The 20354-nt window shown below is 45.6% G+C and overlaps 1 protein-coding gene and 1 non-coding gene across 11 annotated transcripts in view; one reads left to right on the top strand and one right to left on the bottom strand.

Annotated features, from left to right (window-relative positions):
• TENM4 (teneurin transmembrane protein 4) overlaps positions 1–20354 on the top strand; it is an 826321-nt gene that overhangs the window by 634277 nt on the left and 171690 nt on the right. The gene's annotated exons all lie outside the window — the stretch shown is intronic.
• Positions 10891–10962, bottom strand: TRNAC-ACA. Its single transcript has one exon. It is a non-coding gene; the product is annotated as a tRNA-Cys (tRNA).

The following is a 20354-nucleotide window of genomic DNA, read 5'->3' as shown; positions in this document are numbered from 1 at the left end:
CTTCTGAGTCCAATCTGGAGACTTCTCCTGGAGCCCAGATGTGGACGTAGGACCCTGAACAAGGTAGACCCTCCCCAGAGGGTCAATGAGTACCAAGTGAAAGGTCAAAGGTCACACATACTCCCTGCCACCTGGAGCCTTCTTCTGTGGACATTAACTTCTGAACAGCTTGAACGAAAGAAGGCAATACTGCCAATTCAGGGCACTGCTAGGCACTTGAGTGAAGAATGTTCTTCCTGTTTGGGGAAATTCGTGCATTTCATGGCTGCTGGATTCAGTAAAAGAAAGTGAAAGTCGCTCAGTCGTGTCTGACTCTGCAACCCCATGGACTATAGCAAGTCTGAAATGGGTTCAAGTCTGCAGCCTTTCTGTGCCAGAAATATTGCAACTCAAAAATGGAAATGCGGGTTCCAGAACATTCCAACGCATTAACTGTTATTTCATTTTTTGAATAATTTTTAAATTTTTGGTTGCACTGCATCTTCATTGCTGCACGGGCTTTCTCTAGTTGCTGCAAGTGGGGGCTACTGTTTCTTGAGATGCTCGGGCTTCTCATTTCTGTGGTCTCTCTTGTTGCGGAGCACAGGCTCTAGCTGTACTGCCTTTAGTAGTTGGGGCTCACAGGCTTAGTTGCTCCTGGACATACAGAATCTTCCCAGGCCAGGGATCAAACCCATGTCACCTACACTGGCAGACAGATTCTTACCCACTGTACCACCAGGGAAGTCCTGTTACTTGTTCTGATAAGTTCTGTCTTCTGATTCAGCAGGGAGCCTCTCAAATGTCACATTCTAGATTCAGGTTTTGTCAGTCTTTACAAATTCCTTCCTGCCTCTCTGAAACTACTTGGCAAAATTCATATTAACAGCTACTGTTTATTCACTGCATAGTATATCAAAGTATTATGCTGGATGTTTTAGATACACTGTTTCAGACCCTCTACAACAGGTATTTGTAAAAAATGCAACGCAGGTCTTTTTTCTTCAGAGAACAGTGGGATTCAGCATGTTTAGATGACTAGGCAGAAGTTTCATACCCAGTCAGCGAAAGAGCTAGGGTTTCAATCCAGGTCTCTCTGGCTGCAGTACCTACGCTTTTCCTCTTAGGTTCTTTTTCACTCAGGCCTTTGTTGTGAGAGTGCCTGGTATTTGCACTGGAGGTGGGCAGAGGGCATGGATGGGATGGTGCCTGGAGCCTGGAAAATGAGTTCAAGGCCAACCTGGCAAGAACTTTCTAGACTGGTTTGAAAGTCTGGTTTTTGAAGGCAGTGAGGAGCACGAGATAGTTTGTAAGCAAAGATGTAACTTGATCTGTGCCATGGAGACATCTCTTTGGCAGTGGTATATACAAATGGGTTACTTTCTCAGGCTAAAGTAGGGAGACCAATTGGAAGACTGTTTCAGTATCCAGTACAGTTAGATGAGAGAGGAGGGCCTGAATTTGGGCCAAATGCCTCTGTATTATATAAAAGAAATGATATATTAAGGGACATTATGGACTAGTTTTCTTGACCACTTTACTGTCAGGGAGAGGCAGGAAGTGTCAGCCTTGGAGAATAGGTACCTAGTGATACTGTCAATTAAATTTGGAAATAAGGAGGGGACGCGGGCTTGTTGGGAGAAGGAAGTGGGGAGATGGTCAGTGCACAGTAGATTGGCGCTGCTCATAGAATTTCCAAGCAGGTGTCAGTTCTCAGCTGGCCAGTAGTCAGATGAATAAAGAGGCGTTGACTTGGGGCAGTCCTGACCCAGAAACAGGGACCCAACGGGTGCCTTGGTGTGAATATGAGAAGGCAGAGGCCTGAGGAGAAGGGAGTTTAGCATGGAACCCCAACACTGAGCGGGTGGGCAGCGGAGAGAGACGCAGAGATTTGCCTTCGAGAAAAGTTGGGGAGCTGATGACAGCAAACCGGTCCCTTGGGGGTCACTGGCAACTTCAGTGGGAGCGTCTCCACCCCCATGCAGGTAGAAGCAGGGTCACCGCGAGTTCAGGAGCGAGCAAGCGGCGTGGAGGAGAAACGACCCCTTCTCGACAGAGCGGGGAATGAGATGGATGGGAGTAACCTGAGGAGGAGGCAGGTTCAAGGCAAGGTTTACATAAGGCGGGGGGAGCCCTGCACGTGTAGTCAGCTGCAGGCAAGGAGCCAGGGGAGAAGGTGGGAGGCCCAGGAGAGAGGGGAGATGATGCAGGAAGGAAGGGGGGCAGGAGGCACCGGACTGACGGCAGACGCAGAAGGGCTCCTCCGAGGACCGGCGGAGACATGCCTCTTCCCGTGGGAAGGAGAGGACTGTGAAGACAGACAAGGTGGAGCCCAGGCTGAAGGTGCCGCGGAGCGGAGTGCAGGGCGGGAAGCCCTCTCTGCCTGCGCTGTGTGTGTTCCGTTCCATGCCAGCGCAGCCTCCAGGTGGCACTGCATCAGATCAGCTACATTGTGTCATAGAGCAGGAATGGGGGGACCCGTGGCTTAGTGATTACAGACCGGATCTGCAGCCAGACAGCCTTGCTTGCATCCATAGTTAGCAGTGTGACCCTGGGCAGGATTCATAACCCATCAGCACCTCAGTTTCCTGATCTGAAAAATGATGATAATACCCACTAATACTCTCAGAAGAAACAGAATTAATATGTGTTAAATACCAAGAACGGGGTGCACCTCATCATCCGTGCTATACAAGGGTATGTCATTGTTATTGGCAATAACAGTCGCTAATAGTTTTCAATGCTCACAGGGTCCCAGGAGGGAGCTGAGTGTGATACATACATTATATAACTTAAATTGTGTGACAATCCCAGGGAAGCAGGAGAAATTATTTGCTTTAGATAGATGAAGAATTAAGGTCCAGAGAAGTTGCCCACAGTCACACAAGGACTAAGGGCAGGGCGAGGGTTTGAATCTAGAACAGTCAGACTCCAAATCTACACTCTTTCTGCACAAGCTTCTCTACACTTTGCTTGGGTCCCATTTCCTGTGGCAACAGGTAAGCAGCTGAGGCTCCGCTCTGAGGACACTGCAGTGTGTGTGTGTTGTTAGGTCTTAGTGTTCGTCTGGGACAAAGAGTTTGCACCTAAGGCTCTCTCCTGGGGGAAGGAGCTCTCTTTTCTTCACAATCAAGCACAGGTTTAAGTGAATGCAAATCTAACAGAGGTTTGGGAGGGTTTCTTGCTGCTTAAGCAAAGCAGAGGACCTTCTGTTGAAATGACAGGACTGTGAGTGTTATATGAAGGGCTATAAAAAAAAAGAGCAGGCCAGAAACCTCTGAACATCTGGTTTCACTTTGAGTAGCTGCTTGTTCATGCCTTTATCTGAGAGGCATTCGTGTTCAGGGCTAATAGAAGAACGGTTTGTTTCATCCCTGGTTCACATTACATGTCAGCCAAATTTTTTATTTTCATTCGTGTCATAGGCCAAGGAATCCATGCACAAGTGCGAGGAATAGACAGTATATTTTAGAAAAGTGAGAAAAAGTCCTCGGCATTAGGATGACATTTTTCACGAATAGAGCTTGAGTTTTCTCAACCCTATAAATGCTAGCTATTCCTTAGGAAACTTTCATTTGGGAAATTGTACCACTATGTCTCTGTCTTTTAAATGACTGAGGGGGAAAGTGAATCTCTCTGAAGTTTTCATGGATGCCAGTTAGTACACTAAGCACAGTTTATTTACATTAACTCACCTTAATTCCCATAACCCACCTGCCCATTGGACTGCAAGGAGATCCAACCAGTCAGTCCTAAAGGAAATCAGTCCTAAATATTGGAAAGACTAATGCTAAAGCTAAAACTCCAATACTTTGGCCACCTGATGCGAAGAACTGACTCATTGGAAAAGACCCTGATGCTGGGAAAGATTGAAGGTGGGAGGAAAAGGGGACTATAGGATGAAATGGTTGGATGGACTCTAGGAGATGGTGATGGACAGGAAGCCTGGTGTGCTGCAATCCATGGGGTCGCAAAGAGTTGGACACGACTGAGCAACTGAACTGAGCTGACCCCACCTGTGCCATCAGAGTCATTATCCCCATTTTCCAGATGAGGTGGCGGATTGCGTTCAAGGTCACCCAGAATCAGAGCTAAAATTCAGATCCACGTATATCTCATTCACACTTACTTTGCAAGTTTCCAACACTTTTTGAATACACTGTGCTGAGGTTTGCCTTTTGTGTTCAATAAATGATAAAAACATCCCTGATCATAATACTAGGTCATAATGATATTTAAAAAAGACAAAAAAAAATACTCAGTGTAATAAAGAACATCAATTTCACGTCAAAAGTCAGTGCTTCCTGGTTAAATATTAGACACATTCCTTTTAAAGCTAGTAATAAGGGTGTATCTATTAGTTAGCATTATTTTAGAAGTTCTGGCTTAAGTGACATAATGCATGAAACAGAAAAAAGAGACAAAGACAATGCTGTCATTATTTATGAAGGATGTGTTTGTGTTCCTAGAGATCACAAAAACATCAGTCAAAAAACTAATAAGAATTCAGAGTTTGTAACTGGGGTACAAAATAGCTTTTCAAAAGTCAATAGATTTCCCATATACTTGCCATAATCAGTTATGAAATACAATGAAAAATATCCCAGTCAAAAAAATAATCAATAAAAATTAAAACATCATCTTAATGAGAATTATATGCGACCTATGTGACAAAAACTGTGAAATTCTATTGAGGGCTGTAAAACAGGACATGAATAATTAGGAAATATAACGTGTTCCTAGATGAGAAGGTGAACTACTCTAAATATGTCAATTTATAGGCTTAATGAAATGCCAAACAGAATTCTAAAGGGAATTTAGGGGATTTGATTGAAGGGTTTAAGACTTCACCTGGAATAATAAACAGATGAGAGTATGAAAGAGATTCCAAAAAGAATAATGAAAGGGCTCTCATCTTTAGAGATATTAACATGCACTAAATCTAAAATAAAAGATCTTAAGAGTTGAGCAGATTTGTGAAATAAAATTGCCTAGAAATAGTACCAGTTATATGTAAAATTTTAGTATGTGAGAAAAAAAAAAGGACTGCAAATTAATGGAGAAGGAAATGCTTGATCAATTAATGTTGTTGTTAAATAACTTTAAAAAAAAACATCAATTTCAACCAGAGGCTACCAAGTGGCATTCAGAGGGATGGACATGCTCAGTACACACAGAAGAGGATATTTATCCTGCAGTGTTGGCTCAGGATTTAAAATTTGGATGATTTCCTGTGAAACTATAGGTTTATGGCTTACCTTGAAAAGTTAGAAGGCCAAAATTCCTGCAGGAACAAGCCTCTGCCCCTCAAATACTGTCATTCCACCCCGGTCTCCACTTCCCCCTTTCTCTTCTGCCTGACCTGCTTTACTTTAACTTACCTGCCTGGATCCTGGGAGGAATTTGAGTTTTTACCCTCTGATTCAGACTTCATCTCACACCATATGCCAAAATAAATTCCAGATGGATTAAACAGGTAAATATTTAAAAGTCAAACTCAAAGAGGGTAAAACCCAATATTTGCATATCTCTGGCTTAAGAAGGACTTTTAAGCTTAAAAAGTCAGTGAAGAAATCACAAAGGAAAAAGACTAGCAAATGTTCCCATAAAAAAGTAAAACTTCCATATGTGTTATAAGACATCAATATAAGAAGAAAAATGGTAGAATGGGGAAATACTTGCAGTAAAAATGAGAGACCAAGGAAGGGTTAATATATATATTAAGGTGCATATGCTATGAAAAAATTATGACTTCATAGATATATGGCTAAAATTCCTGTAGGAAAGCTTCCAAAAATATATGTTGGATTGTCCAGATAGTTCACTTGGGTTTTTCCATAATATGGTCGAGAAAAAGCCAAATGAACTTTTTGGCCACCCAGTAGTATGCTATCAAAATATGTGAAATATTTTTAACCTAATTAGTAATCTAAAAAGGGAAAATTAAAATAATTATGCATCTCTTTTACCTAATAAATTAGGAAATCCCCCAAATAAGTTAATACCCAACCCCAAAGGAGCTGCAATGAAACTGTGCCCACTTATATTACTACCTGCATGGTAAATCAGTAAAACCCTTTGGAAAAGCATATTGACATTTTGTATTAAATCATAGAAATAGTCCTATTTTCAACTTCTGAGAGTCTTTCTTAGAAGATTAGGGGAAAAAAACAGCTTTCTTGTCTCAGCACTGCTTACAATTGTGAAAATTTAAGAAAAAATCCAATGTCTAATAATAAGAAAATGTATAAGAAAATTATGCAGTATTCACTTAATATTATTCAGCCATTAAAAATTATCAAGACTATGAAACATAGGGAAATGCTTGTAATTTTCAGCCCCACAAATAAAACATGGAAGTTATGTTTACAAGATGAACGCATATATTAATAACAATGCAGTTTGGCTAATCCTGGTAGCTCAGTCTGCCTGCAGTGCAGGAGACCCAGGCTCAATTCCTGGGTTGGAAAGATCCCCTGGAGAAGAAAATGGCAACCCACTCCAGTATTCTTGCCTGGGAAATCTCATGGATGGAGGAGCCTGGCTGGCTATAGCCCGTGGAGTCCCAAGAGTCGGACACGACTTAGTGACTAAACCACCACCCCCACAGTTGAAAAGCAGAATTTGAACTTGAACTCAAGTCTTTCAACTCTGAGACTACAGCTGTTGCCATCTGCCCGCTTCCTGATGTGGAACCAACAGTTGCAGTAACAGTTCAGTCACTCAGTCGTGTCCAACTCTTTGCAACTCCATGGACTGTAGCACGCCAGGCCTCCCTGTCCATCACCAACTCCTGGGGTTTACTCAAACTCATGTCCATTGAGTTGGTGATGCTTTCCAACCTCTGTCGTTCCCTTCTCCTCCCGCCTTCAATCTTTTCCAGCATCAGGGTCTTTTCAAATGAGTCAGCTCTTCGCATCAGGGGGGCCAAAGGATTGGAGTTTCAGCTTCAGCATCAGTCCTTCCAATGAATATTCAGGACTGATTTCCATTAGGATGGACTGGTTGGATCTCCGTGCAGTCCAAGGGACTCTCAAGAGTCTTCTCCAACATCATAGTTCAAAAGCATCAATTCTTTGGCACTCAGCTTTCTTTATGGCCCAACTCCCACATCCATACATGACTACTGGAAAATCCATAGCCTTGACTAGACAGACCTTTGTTGGCAAAGTACTGCCTCTGCTTTTTAATATGCTGTTTAAGTTGGTCATAATTTTTCTTCCAAGGAGTAAGCGTCTTTTAATTTCATGGCTGCAGTCACCATCTGCAGTGATTTTGGAGCCCAAAAAAATAAAGTCTGCCACTGTTTCCACTGTTTCTCCATCTATTTGCCATGAAGTGATGGGACCAGATGCCATGATCTTTGTTTTCTGAGTGTTGAGCTTTAAACCAACTTTTTCACTCCTCTTTCACTTTCATCAAGAGGCTCTTTAGTTCTTCTTCACTCTCTGCCATAAGGGTGGTATCATCTGCATATCTGAGGTTATTGATATTTCTCCCAGCAATCTTGATTCCAGCTTGTTCTTCCTCCAGCCCAGCATTTCTCATGATGTACTCTGCATATAAGTTAAATAAGCAGGTGACAGTATACAGCCTTGACGTGCTCCTTATGCTGAAAGCTCAACTTCTGTGTACACTGGTGCCAAATCAAATCTCAGAGGCAGAGTTTTGGGTGAAGTGGAAAAGGACAGCCTTTGTACTTTGCCAGGCAAAGGGGGCCACAGTGGGCTAATGCCCTCAAAACTGTGAGTCCCCACTTGGGGAAGATAGTAAGAAAAATTATAGTAGTTGTTCAAGAAGGGCATGATGAACTCCTGGACATTCTTCTGATGGTCTGGCGGTGAGGTGAGTAGGAGTCAGCATCATCAACCTTCAGGTCCAACCGGTCTGGGGGTCTCCATGCTTGTGGGCAGCCTACCATCGCTAACTGTTAACTTCTCCCACCTGGAAGGTGTTTCAGCGTCTGCAAAACAGCTCAAAGATATTGTGGTGTGTGTCCACCAATGGGGACCCAGGACCTTGCCCCAAGTCTGCTCTTAGCTGTTTTGTTTCTCCTCAGTCCTGTATCCCCTCCCTTCCCTAACTAACAACTGCTTGAACCTGCCCCTTTGGAACTCAGGGAAAGTCATGGAGGCTGAATGAAGGCTGTTTCCTATAATCAACGCAATGCGGGGCGCAGAAAGTCTTTGTGCCCTGGAGCCCCAGAGGGCTCTGCGCAGTATCAATGTGACATTTAGAGAGTGTTGATCACAGCGTCTGTCAGGGTAGCCTTTGGAGTCTGGTGCACTTTTAAACTGAGCCTAATGCATTATTTCAAAGCAATAGTCGATGGGGCTGTGAAAGAAGAGACTTTTGTCTACATTATAGACTCTAAGACGGAGAGTTTTCTACAAGTTTCCTCTTCTCCCTGGTTGATACAAGTGATAAAATGGGCAAATTTGAGCACCAGGAAAAGCACTGAGTTGAACTAAATCTGGGGCCAGTGTCACTTCTAAGCACTGCAGGTGCCGGGCACGTGTGTGTCTTCAGGTCTCTATTGCACACCTGTGTGTGTATGTAAATATTTTCGCTGTCTTCTGTTTCTGCTTTCTAAAGAATTCGTTAAGTTAAAACCATTAACTGTGAAGGCATTCCAGCCTTCTAAATCAGCTTTGCTTGAAGTGAAAGACAAGACCCCAGGTGGTCCCTGCATCCTGAATGCCAAGAGTTAGAGGATCCTGGAGAGGGTTTAGTGGGATTCACTTCAAGAAAGAAAGTGTATTCTGGAATCCTGAGATTTGGAAACCTGAGCCCTGCTGTTCTGTGTCCTACATCCTCTATACGCAAAGCAGACAAGAATTTGCTGTGAAGCAAAGTTTCCTGTGACAGTAATAATCCCTTAACGTCGTGTAGGACTTTTAGCTTACTGAGCACGATGACATGCAGTTTTTCCACCCTTATTTTGATCTTTACAACCCAGTGAGGTAGGATGGCACTCGAATAATTGTCCCTGTGTAGTAGAAGCAGCAGCTGAGGTTCAGAAGTTCAGCCTATTTTAGACTCTTTTCTTGGTCCAAGATCACACAGCCTGTACATGGACAAGCCTGGGTGTGAATCCAGTGCTCCTGTTTGATTGATTGACCCATGCATCCGTTATCCTTGCAAGCATGCGTTCATCCGGTATGTCTCTTGCCCGCCTTCTCTGTGCCATGCACGCTGCTTGGGCGGTGCTGACAGCTGTGAACACGGCAGAGAGGGAGCGGCCACGGCAGATCTCAGACAGCAGGGAGGAGGACACTGATGCGCAGTGGGACCTGATGAGTTGTGAAGACCAAGGGTGAGGTCATGGGCAGCACTTGCCCAGGGGAGCGAACCTAATGGGAGGGGAGGGGGCAGGGAAGGCTGCTTTTGGGTACACGAATCTAAGCTGAGACCTCAAAGAATCAAACGGGGAGAGCAAGGTGAGTGACAAGTGATGAGAAAGGATGAGGATTTAAGACAGATGCCTGAGGACCACCAGCATTTAACGGTCGGAGGAAGAGTCAGAACAGGCAAGTGGTGGGTGAGTGAGTAGAGTGGCAGAAATATCAGAAGGTGTACTACCTCCATAGGTGGAGGAGGAGGGAAGCTTCAGGAAGAAAATAATTCAGATGCTGTTGAGAAGAACCTGTGGTTGAGTGTTACACTTAACTCCCTCCTAGAGTCCCATTGTGAGGACAGTGGCTTCCAAAAAAGAAACAAAGGAACAAACCCCCAAAGACAAAAAAAAAAAAAAAAATAGGAGACGGTAGCCTTCAAGAGATGTCAGCAGACTTTTGGAAAACAGAAAGCAGGTTGAGTTGGCAGCATGGGGAAAGCGGAATACGAGCATCTGCTGACTGAGATATCAGTGAGGAGCAAGGCCCCAGGAAACCTCAGGACCGAGGCACCAGCTGCTGCAGAGGATAGGGGTGAGGCCCGGTGCCAAGCATGGCTGGACCCACGTTCATCTGACACTTGAGCATAAGCAGCTAGACCCTTCGGTTCCCGCCCTCATCTCACACAGTCCATCAGAACACCAATCCAGTGTTGGGGTAAAGATAGTTACAGCCATGCATGGTCCTAAAACCTTACCTCCTGTCCACCTTTTCTCAGGAAGCTTCTAGAAAATGCACTCCACCAAAATAATAGAATAAAGGGTGGGACAGGAAGCACGGGGCTCAGTGAACCAGAGAGAAGTCCCAGAGTGATGGGTGTGTAGCAGTCCTAACACACACAGACCCCACCACAGCGGGGCAGAAAGTTCCAGGAGGGACATCTCCAGGCAGAAAGAAAACAGTGGGCCTGACAGGCTACCCAGTGTGTTTGACCACATGGGAAACTCTCTTTCCGAGGTAAAGAATCTGCCTGCAATGCAGGAGACCCCGGTTCGATTCCTGGGTCTGGAAGATCCACTGGAGAAAGGATAGGCTACCCGTTCCAGTATTCTTGGGCTTCCCTTGTGGCTCAGCTGGTAAAGAATCCACCTGCAATGCGGAAGACCCAGGTTTGATCCCTGGCTTGGGAAGATCTCCTGGAGAAGGACAAGGCTACCCACTATGGTATTCTGGCCTAGAGAATTCCATGGACTGTATGGTCCATGGGGTCACAAAGAGTCAGACACAACTGAGCGACTTCCACATTAGTTCCTTGCCTAATGTGAATAGAGTCATTAATAAGAACACAGAAAATTAAGAAAGCAAGAAATAATGCTTTTTCCATTAGATTATACTCAACAGAAGTAGTGGATACCAGTAATAGGATGAGAGAGCCAAGTCACTCAGTTGTGTCTGACTCTTTGCGACTCCATGGACTGTAGCCTACCAGGATTCTATGTCCATGGGATTTTTCCATCCATGGGATTTTCCAGGCAAGAGTACTGGAGTGGGTTGCCATTTCCTTCTCCAGGGGATCTTCCCAACCCAGGGATCGAACCTGGGTCTCCTGCATTGTAGGCAGACGCTTTACCGTCTGAGCCACCAGGGAAGCGACATCAAATATAAGTCAAAACTAGCTATATAAGCACAGCATTTAGAAGTATTAGAGTAAGTTCTAGAAGAAATAGACCAAAGAGTTGAGAGCAGTTGTTTGGAAGGTGGCAAGGAGAGGTGTGGGTGGGGTAGAGTTCCGCTATTAACAGTTTGCATTGTAAGCTTTGTAATATTAACTTTTTAAACTACATACATACATTGCAGTGGTTTAGAAAAAAACTTTAATGCTGCAGAGTTTAAGACAGAAAGAACTGACAGGTGCCCATCAGAGGTAGTGATAGGAATGTCAGCCAAGACCAGCTGGGCTCCTGCTGCACCCCCCTACTCAGCCCAGTCCACCTGGATGGCTTATTTGAGAGGACATTCCACCTCCAGTTTTAGTTCCAAGTCAGGGTGCATTTATTTCACTCCAGGAAGAGGGTCTGTTCTTTCTAAGCCTTCTTTTTCCAGAGGAATCCAAGGTAAGGATGCCATGGTGACGGATACATGTAGACAGTCTAGCAACCTTTCCATATGGTGCGATGGTTGGGAGGATAATTTTGAGAGGAGAAATACCGACACCAGCAGACACTTTGATTTGCCTGGAGCAAAGCTCATCCACCAGTCCATCCTAAAGGAGATCAGTCCTGAATGTTCATTGGAAGGACTGATGCTGAAGCTGAAACTCCAATACTTCGGCCACCTGATGCGAAGAGCTGACTCATTTGAAAAGACCCTGATGATGGGAAAGATTGAAGGCGGGCGGAGAAGGGGATGACAGAGGATGAGATGGTTGGATGGCATCACCGACTCAATGGACATGAGTTTGAGTCAACTCCAGGAATTGGTGATGGACAGGAAGGCCTGGCATGCTGCAGTCCATGGGATCGCAAAGAGTTGGACACAACTGAGCAACTGAGCTGAACTGAAAGCTCCTCCAGGCCTGCAGCTCGGACTGTGGGGCATCTCTATGGTCCCCATGATTGGCATCCATCAGCTGACGGCCCTTCAGGGCCTCAGTTCTGCCACTCATCATACATTTCAGCCCTGCCTGGTTCTGAGAACCCCTGCCTTTGAACACATTCCTCTCTTTCTAAGTAATCCCAGAGCCCTTCTCTGCCTGCAGACTGTCTGCCCAGCCCTCAGAGCTGAGCTGCAGTGTCTTCCTGAGGGGCCCAGGGGTGTTGCTGCCTCCTCCAGTGGGCTGTATACATTTGTCCATTGCAGGCGCTTACCACATAGTGACCCATCTTCTTGTCACCTGGATCAGACAGTGAGGACAGAGGTTGTGCCTTCATTCTATCTCCTCTAACCATTTATCAAGCCTCTGTCCTTCACAGAGCCATGAACTGGGTGCTAGGGCTCCAAAGGGGCTTAGACCCCACCTCGGTGCTCCAAGCTCTGATCGCCCTGGAAGAGGCGGGTGTGGAGACAACCAACTGCAGCACAGTTCCACCTGAACCACACAATAGCTTAAACAGCATGAGAAAGGGGGTGCAAAGAGGGGAGCAGTTGAACCAGTTATCTCCAGCAACTGGCACGTAGTAGGTTTTCAGTAACTAGTTGTTTGGGAGATCTAACAGTTTTGGGCTCTGCAGTCTTGGGCAAGGCATCTCACTTCTCTCAGCCTCCCTTTTCTCATCTGAAAAATAGGAATAATGATACCGATCTCTTACTCTTCTTAGGGTAAGAATTAAATGAGATATTGTTCTTGTTGTTCAGTTGCTCAGTCATGTCCAACTCTTTGCAACCCCATGGACTGCAGCATGCCACTATTCCCTGTCCTTCATTATCTCCTGGAGCTTGCTCAAACTCATGTCCATTGAGTCGGTGATGCCATCCAACCACCTCATCCTCTGTCGTCCCATTCTACTCCTGCCTTCAATCTTTCCTATCATCAGGGTTTTTTCTAATGAGTCAGTTCTTTGCATCTAGTGGCCAAAGTATTGGAGTTTCAGCTTCAGCATCAGTCCTTCCAATGAATATTCAGGACTGATTTCCTTTAGGATTGACTGGTTGGATCTCCTTGCTGTCTGAGGACGTCTCAGGAGTCTTCTCCAGCACCACAATTCGAAAGCAGTAATTCTTCGGCATTCAACCTTCTTTGTAGTTCAACTCTCACATCCATGCATGACACTGGGAAAAAATCATAGCATTGACTATATGGACCTTTGTCAGTAAAGTGATGTATGTCTCTACTTTTTAATACTCTGTCTAGATTTGTCATAGCTTTTCTTCCAAGGACCAAGCATCTTTTAATTTCATGACTGCACTCACAGTCCACAGTGATTTTGGTGCTCCATAAAATAAAATCTGTCACTATTTCCTTTTTTTCCCCCATCTATTTTTCATGAATTGATGGGACTGGATGCCATAATCTTTGTTTTTTGAATGTTGAGTCTTAAGCCAGCTTTTTCACTCTCCTCTTTCACCTTCATCAGGAGGCTGTCTAGTTCCTCTTCGCTTTCTGCCATTAGGATGGTGTCATCTTCATATCTGAGGTTATTGACATTTCTCCCAGCAATCTTGATTCCAGCTTATGATTCATCCAGCCTGGCATTTCACATGATGTACTCTGCATGTGAGTTAAATAAGCAAGGTGACAATACACAGCCTTGATGTACTCCTTTCCCTATTTTGAACTAGTCCATTGTTCCATATCCTGTTGTTAACTCTTGCATCTTGACCTACATATAGTTTTTCCGGAGGCAGTTAAGGTGGTCTGGTATTCCTCTCTCTTGAAGAATTTTCCGCAGTTTGTTGTGTTCCACACATTCAAAGGCTTTAGTGTAGTAAATGAAGCAGAAGTAGATGTTTTTCTGGAACTCTCTTGCTTTTTCTATGATCCAAAAGATGTTGACAATTTGACCTTTGGTTCTTCTGCCTTTTTAAAATCCAGCTTATACATCTAGAAGTGTTCAGTTCACGAATTGTTGAAGCCTAGCTTGAAGGATTTTGAGCATTACCTTGCTAGCATATGAAATGAACACAATTGTGTGGTAGTTTGAACATTCTTCGGCATTGCCCTCCTTTGGATTGGAATGAGAACAATATATAATGTATGAGGTTAGCATGCTTATGGCCATGCCTACCACATAGTAGGAGTCAATAAGGATGGTGGTGAGGACTAGTGTTAATATTGTTACCTTATTGTCTAAATTTATTTCTTTATTATTAAAAAGCTGTATCTGTACTTGAAATCTAAAAAGCTTAGATGTAAAAGTGAGAGGCCAAGTCCTCTAGCCCAGGGGTCCCCCACCTCCAGGATCTAATGCCTGATGATCTGAAATTGAGCTGATATCATCATAATAGAAATGAAGTGCACAATAAATGTAATGCACTTGAAGTGTCCTAAAACCATCCACAGCCCCCTCTCTGGTCCATGGAAAAACTGTCTTCCACAAAACTGGTCCCTGGTGCCAAATAGGTCGGGGACCGCTGTGCTAGCCCATCTTTGACTCTCAGAGGATGCTCTTGAGAGTGTTCTCTGCTCAATGTCTTTCTCTTCAGCTGCTGTCCTGGCAGTTGAGTGTGAAGGTTGGGATCTCCCCAGGGTCTGGGATGGAAGGCCAGTTATAGTCAGCCCTCGTGAATTAAAGCTGCTTTCCCTCAGCCTCCCAAAGCATCAGCTGAGTAGAGCAGGCACCTCCTCAAAGCAGACTGCTCTGGAGAGGACACGTGCCGGAGTCCCATGGCCAGCCGCCAGGAGGGGAGGGCCGAGCGGCAGAAGGCTCTGCAGCCAGAGGTGCGGCCTCCACAGGCGCAGGGCTCAGGTTCAGGGGGCCTTGGACCCCGACCCCAGGAGGAGGCAGGAGACTCAGCAGGGGGCATCTGTGCCCTGGGAGGGTGATGACCTGTTTTGGGTGCTTCTGCTCCCTCCTTTGGGAGCCTCTAGACCCAGCCCTCCGCCCCTTCAGGTTAACAGAGAGCAGGTGCAGCTCCCGCAGCTTCTTGTGTAGACCCGCACATGCGTGTGTGTGTATCCGTCCACATGTGTGTCCACACATCCTGCCTTTGGTCACTAGACTCACACTGAGGCCATAGCAATGGATCAGGCCAGTCTGCAGAACAGGCCTTCTCTGTCGTGGGCATGGCCAGGGTCCTCAGAGTAAGGGACAGCAGAGGGAAGAAGTGAGGTGTTCCCGGGAAGTACCTCTAGGGTTCTAGGAGAGGCCAGACCCTTTCAACTCATCTCTCACAGAAAGTGGGCGTGATTTCTGTGGGGTGTTCATCCATACTTTGGAGGTATAAGCTGAAAGGAAGAGAGAATCCAGCACCCCGTTCCCCCATGTGGGTGCATCCCATAGGCCGCAGTGTGCCACGCAGGTGGGGGACATAACTGTGTCCTGACCCCATCAGCCCGTCCTGTGCGGCGGCGGGGTTAGAGCATGGGCTGCTGCCCTCCCAGGGTGAGAGCCGGGTTCCTCTTGTTCCTCATACCTGCAGCTGCAGCGTGAAGGAGAACCGAATTCAGGTCTGTATGACTGTGCCCATTTTTCAGGAAAGGATTCTGGGGCACAGAGAGGCCGAGTGGCTTGCTTAGGGTCACAGGAGGAGGCAGAGTGGGTGAGAATGCCAGGGGTCTCACTCTCAAGTCTGCGCTCGCTCTGTTAGAGCACACAGTCTCTGACTTGGCCTGGACAGAAATGGGTTTGCTTTGTTTGATGTGTTTTGGCCTGGTTACATTTTACTCACCAATGATGAGACGTCTGGGGCTTCCCAGGTGGCGCTAGTGGTAGAGGACCTGCCTGCAGCGCAGGAAACACAGGAGACACGAGTTCGATCCCCGGGTCGGGAAGATCCCCTGGAGGAGGGCATGGCAACCCACTCCAGTATTCTTGCCTGGAGGATTCCATGGACAGAGGAGCCCGGTGGGCTACAGTCCATGGGGTCACAAATAGTCGGACACGACTGAGCAACTCACACACACACATGCAGAATGATGAGACATTTACTGCCAGCCCCACTAATTGCTTTATGTGGGTTATCTCATTTACCCCCAACCCTGCTATGAAATAGGCAAGTAAGAAAACCAGGATTCGGAGACCTTATATGGTTTTCCAAGGGATGTGCAGCTGGTGAGAGTCAGATCTGGAAGTCATACCCAGGTTGTCTGACTATATGGTCTGTGCTCAGTCCTGGGTCAGGGAGCTCCTGAAAAATTACGCCAGAGGCGGGATCCAGCTCTGAGGAACAGAGGCATTGGAGCCTCAGCCTGAGGCAGGGCCCGGCCCACTGCACCTGGGCAGTGCTCACGCTCCAGCTCAGTGGACAAGTGGAAGGAACCAGGGACCTGGGAGAAGGCTGGCCAGCCACAGGGGCTGTGGTCTAGTGCTCTGGCACGCAGACAGCCTAGCACACGGCCAGGCCAGCATTTCTTTCGTTAGGGAAGTTGAGAGACTTTCCCTCCACGTCAGGCACAGACAGGGGCTAAAATTTGTGTTATAGCTTAGTATATGTGTGTTAGTTGCCCAGTCATGTCCAACTCTTTGCAGTCCTGTGGACTGTAGCCCACCAAGCTCCTCTGTCCATGGTATTTTCTAGGCAAGAATACTGGAGAGGGTGGCCATTCCCTTCTCTAGGGGATCTTCCTGACCCAGGGATCGAACCTGGGTCTCCCTCGTTTGCAGGCAGATTCTTTACCATCTGAGGCACAAGGGAAGTGCATAGCTTAGTATATAGGTGGCTTAAAATCCTGCTGCTGCCAGAGAATCAGAGGTGACCAGAAGTTTCCATAAAGTTTCAACAGCAGCAACCATTTCTCATTTCCTTGCAAGACATGTAGCTTTTACTTTTGCCATTGGGCAGTTTCTGCCCAGGGACTGAGGGAGTGATAATATCTAGGTGGCTAGAGCAGCTATAAAATATTTAGCTTGAACATATAATTACATTACCATGATCTCTAATAGGATTTGGTGTCAAGCAGAACTCCAACTTGGCCTCTGGCCCAAAGATATAGACCCAAGTTATTACATTGAGTGTTACCCACTAGATAAATAAGAAAGAAATACTGTCCCAGTCATGGCATGACTGGCCAACATGCATTATCTTTATTGTAAAGAAAAATCCACCAGAGTCTGAGAATGTATCCATCTTGTCAATAATCATTTTTTTGTGTTGTGTCCTAGTGGAAGTAATTCTAGCACATAATTCACAAATGCCATCTTGACAGGTCTTGCAGGAAAGAAGAATGGGGGCCCCACAAAGTTTTATTACCAAATGTTCCCCAGACACCTGGGTAGTGCTGTTTTGAGGGGTAGAAAGCCCCAATATTGTATCTGGCTGAATGGAATAGGCCCAGAGGAATAGAAATGAAAATGAGGCCACGGGTCTGGGAAAAATGTATAAAAATGAAATTTGAAAATAAATGAAAAAAAAAAAGAAGAAGAAATCAGCAAGGAAATAAACAGTCCAAGCCCCACAGAAGCAGCCCAGCCTTAGAATTTGAGGCCTAACACACCAGAGGACGTGAAGTCAGGCACACATGGCCTTTTGTCATTTGATATTTAGCAAGTGTTGACTGAACAGCCGCTCTGGACTAGGCGGTGCGCCAGCCACTGGGGAGACACGGACAAGAAAGGGGATGGGAAATGGATTCCTTCTGTCCTCTCGAGGAGTTTGTCGCCTACTAGAGGAAAGGAGCCAGCCGTGCTCATAAATAACTAGACTGAAAGGTAGACAGCCATAGGTGATAAGCAAAAAGTAGATATAAATTTCTGTTTGGATTCATATGAGAGAGAGAGAGCGAGATCAGTCTTGCTAGAGGAATCTGGGGAGGCTTCACAAAAGAGGTGGTATTTAAATGGGGCTTTGAAGGTTAAGTAGGACTTGAACAAGTGAAGGGGGTGAGGGGAAGGGTTTGCATGTGAAGTCATCAAGGGGGTGTGGGTTTAGGAGGGGAGCGGGGCAGTTTGGCTGCAGCCCAGAGAGGACGTGAGAAGGACCCCTGTGGCAAAGAATTTAGCTTGAGAAGGGAAACTGGAGCAGTCAACTCTTGGTTCCGAAACTCAGTTTTTTCCTCCCCGGTATTTCCTAAACCTTAGTTCTCAAGATTATTTTATATTGTACATAGACTGTATTTCAAAAATTGTGTTTTTATTTTAGTCAACTAGAAAAAATATAATTAGGTAACTCAAACTATTATTCTGAATTTCTTTTTTAAGTAAATTTGCTTCAGAAGATAAATGAGTCTAAAAATATGAAGTGACTAAGAGGACAGATGGTGTGTGGCTATGGCAGCAACATAAAGGCAGTACCCAAGTGAGTGATGTTTGGAAGCAAGACTCCCGGCTGGGGTGCTGTGTCCAGATGCCTCAGGGGCCCAGGCAGGTGGCAGGGGTGTGGAAGCTGTAGTCTGGGGTTGTGGGCGACCTCAGCATCTGGGCGAGGAGAGCGATGGCTGCCATGCTGGATCTTCCAGTGTTTTAAAGAAAAGCCACCATTCAGATTTTTCTGTGAACTCTCCTTTTTGAAAGATTCTGGCAACTAAATCAAATTTTTTAAAACACTGCGCAAACAAAAGTGTCCATAGGCCTCTGCGATAGTGACTCTAGATGCTAAGGAACAGTGTCCTTGTCGGGGGCCTGAAGAGACTCAATTTCAGGATGACAGCTCGGGCCTCCAGGTATAGTACAGACTGACAGGGACAAGGCTGGAGGCAGAAGTTCTCTTGAAGGGCTGATGCAGTGATTCAGGCCACAGGTGATGCCAGCCAGAGGCTGGCATTTTCCAAGCAAGACCCGGCCACTGTGGACCTTTTAACCTGCAGGTGCCTAGGTCATCTTTCATAGTTCTGTGCATTTTCAGACGTGACTGTCCTAACATGAACGGAGCGGGAGGGGATTGGTTTTCTGTGTGGTTTATAAGTAGCATCAACCTTGGTGACAAGCCTGGATAAAAGATTGAAGAAGAATTAACAGTTCCCCACACCCCACCTCCTCAGAGCCTTTTTCTGTTCCTCCATTGTCTGTCATCACAGCATAATTCAGCACAAAGTGATGCTCATTAGATGGAACTCTGTAGCCAGCAGCCAAGTTGAGCTTTTAAAAAACTGGGGGGAAAAAAATCTGATTTCTTAAATAATTTGTTCCAAAGACAGACTTGACATGAAGTTGGCATGATGATCAGCAGGTCACTGCGTGGGAGCAGCAAAGATGATTATTCTCCATCGGGCTCTCACCCGACCCCCATCTTGCCCAGGACTGCTTTGCATTTCAAAAGGCGGCCTATTCTTTAAGAGCTATTCAAACACTCCCTCCTGGAGGGCCAAGCCCTCCTCTTTGGAAGTGGTCCACGAGTTCTTTTGCATTCTTGCATAGTTTAGATCTTTGTGTCCTCTTGGTCTTGTTTTTATAAACCTGTGTGTAAAGTCCCAGCCTTTCTTCGAGACCAGTAGTTCTCAAAGTGGTACCCAGACCACAGGCATCAGCGTCACCTGGGACCCTACCCCAGATTATTAAATCTGCAACTCTGGAGGTAGGGCCCAGCAGTCCATGTTTTAACAAGCCCCTCAGGGAACTGACATAGGATAAAGTTAGAAAAAACCTGTGCTAGGGACAGGAGAAAGCAGTATTTCCTGAGCACCTTCGAAGTACCAGGTGTGTGCTTATACACACACATATACACATAGTGGTTTTATATAATATAGACAATTGTGTAAGGCAAATGATTTTCTCCTTCCACAGATAAGTAAACTGATATTCAGCGACTTTCTATGTCTCACCCTTAAAAGTACCAGTTGACATCTAGACTCAGATCTGCCTGACTTCAGTGGCTTGTTTGGAACCTTTTTCCTTCTCCTTGAGAACAAGGACCACTCTTCAGGTCCTCCTGATGGCATCAGCCCAGTGGAATCAACCAACTTGTTTGAATGAATGAATGATCAGTAAACAAATGATAGAACCATATTGTTGTCCAAGTGTGCTGCAATGTGAGTGGTGCGAGCCACATTCTGAGTCTTGAATGCTGGCAGGTATGTTTTAAAACCAGAATTCAATGAACAAAACCAGAAATCAGTACCATTTGGAATTTACTGGTCCTGCCAGAATCCTTTGTGTTGTCCTCACTCGATAGCTGACAGAGACCAGAGGCAAAAAGAGTGGGACCGGCATGTTTTCCTGTTGAATTGGCAGTCGTGATGTAGGGAAGAATCCCTCAATTAGGTGGGAGGAGAAATACAGATTTTAATACTAGCCCTGTCACTTATTAGCTGCATGAACTTGAATGAGTTCTCTGCCTTCGTGTTCCCATCTACAAAATGGGGAATGAAAAACAGCACTTCCCCTTCCTGCATACAGAGATATTGTAAGGCTCAAATAAAACTGTAAGCAACTGTATGCAAAAATGCTTTAAAAAACATCATGCCCTGCACTTACCCGTTATTATCGAAGCCTGATAACTCTCAGGTAG

This window comes from Cervus elaphus, chromosome 2 (genome assembly GCF_910594005.1).
Source record: "Cervus elaphus chromosome 2, mCerEla1.1, whole genome shotgun sequence".
Taxonomy (NCBI): Eukaryota; Metazoa; Chordata; class Mammalia; order Artiodactyla; family Cervidae; genus Cervus; species Cervus elaphus.
This window is presented reverse-complemented; position numbering and strand designations above follow the sequence as displayed.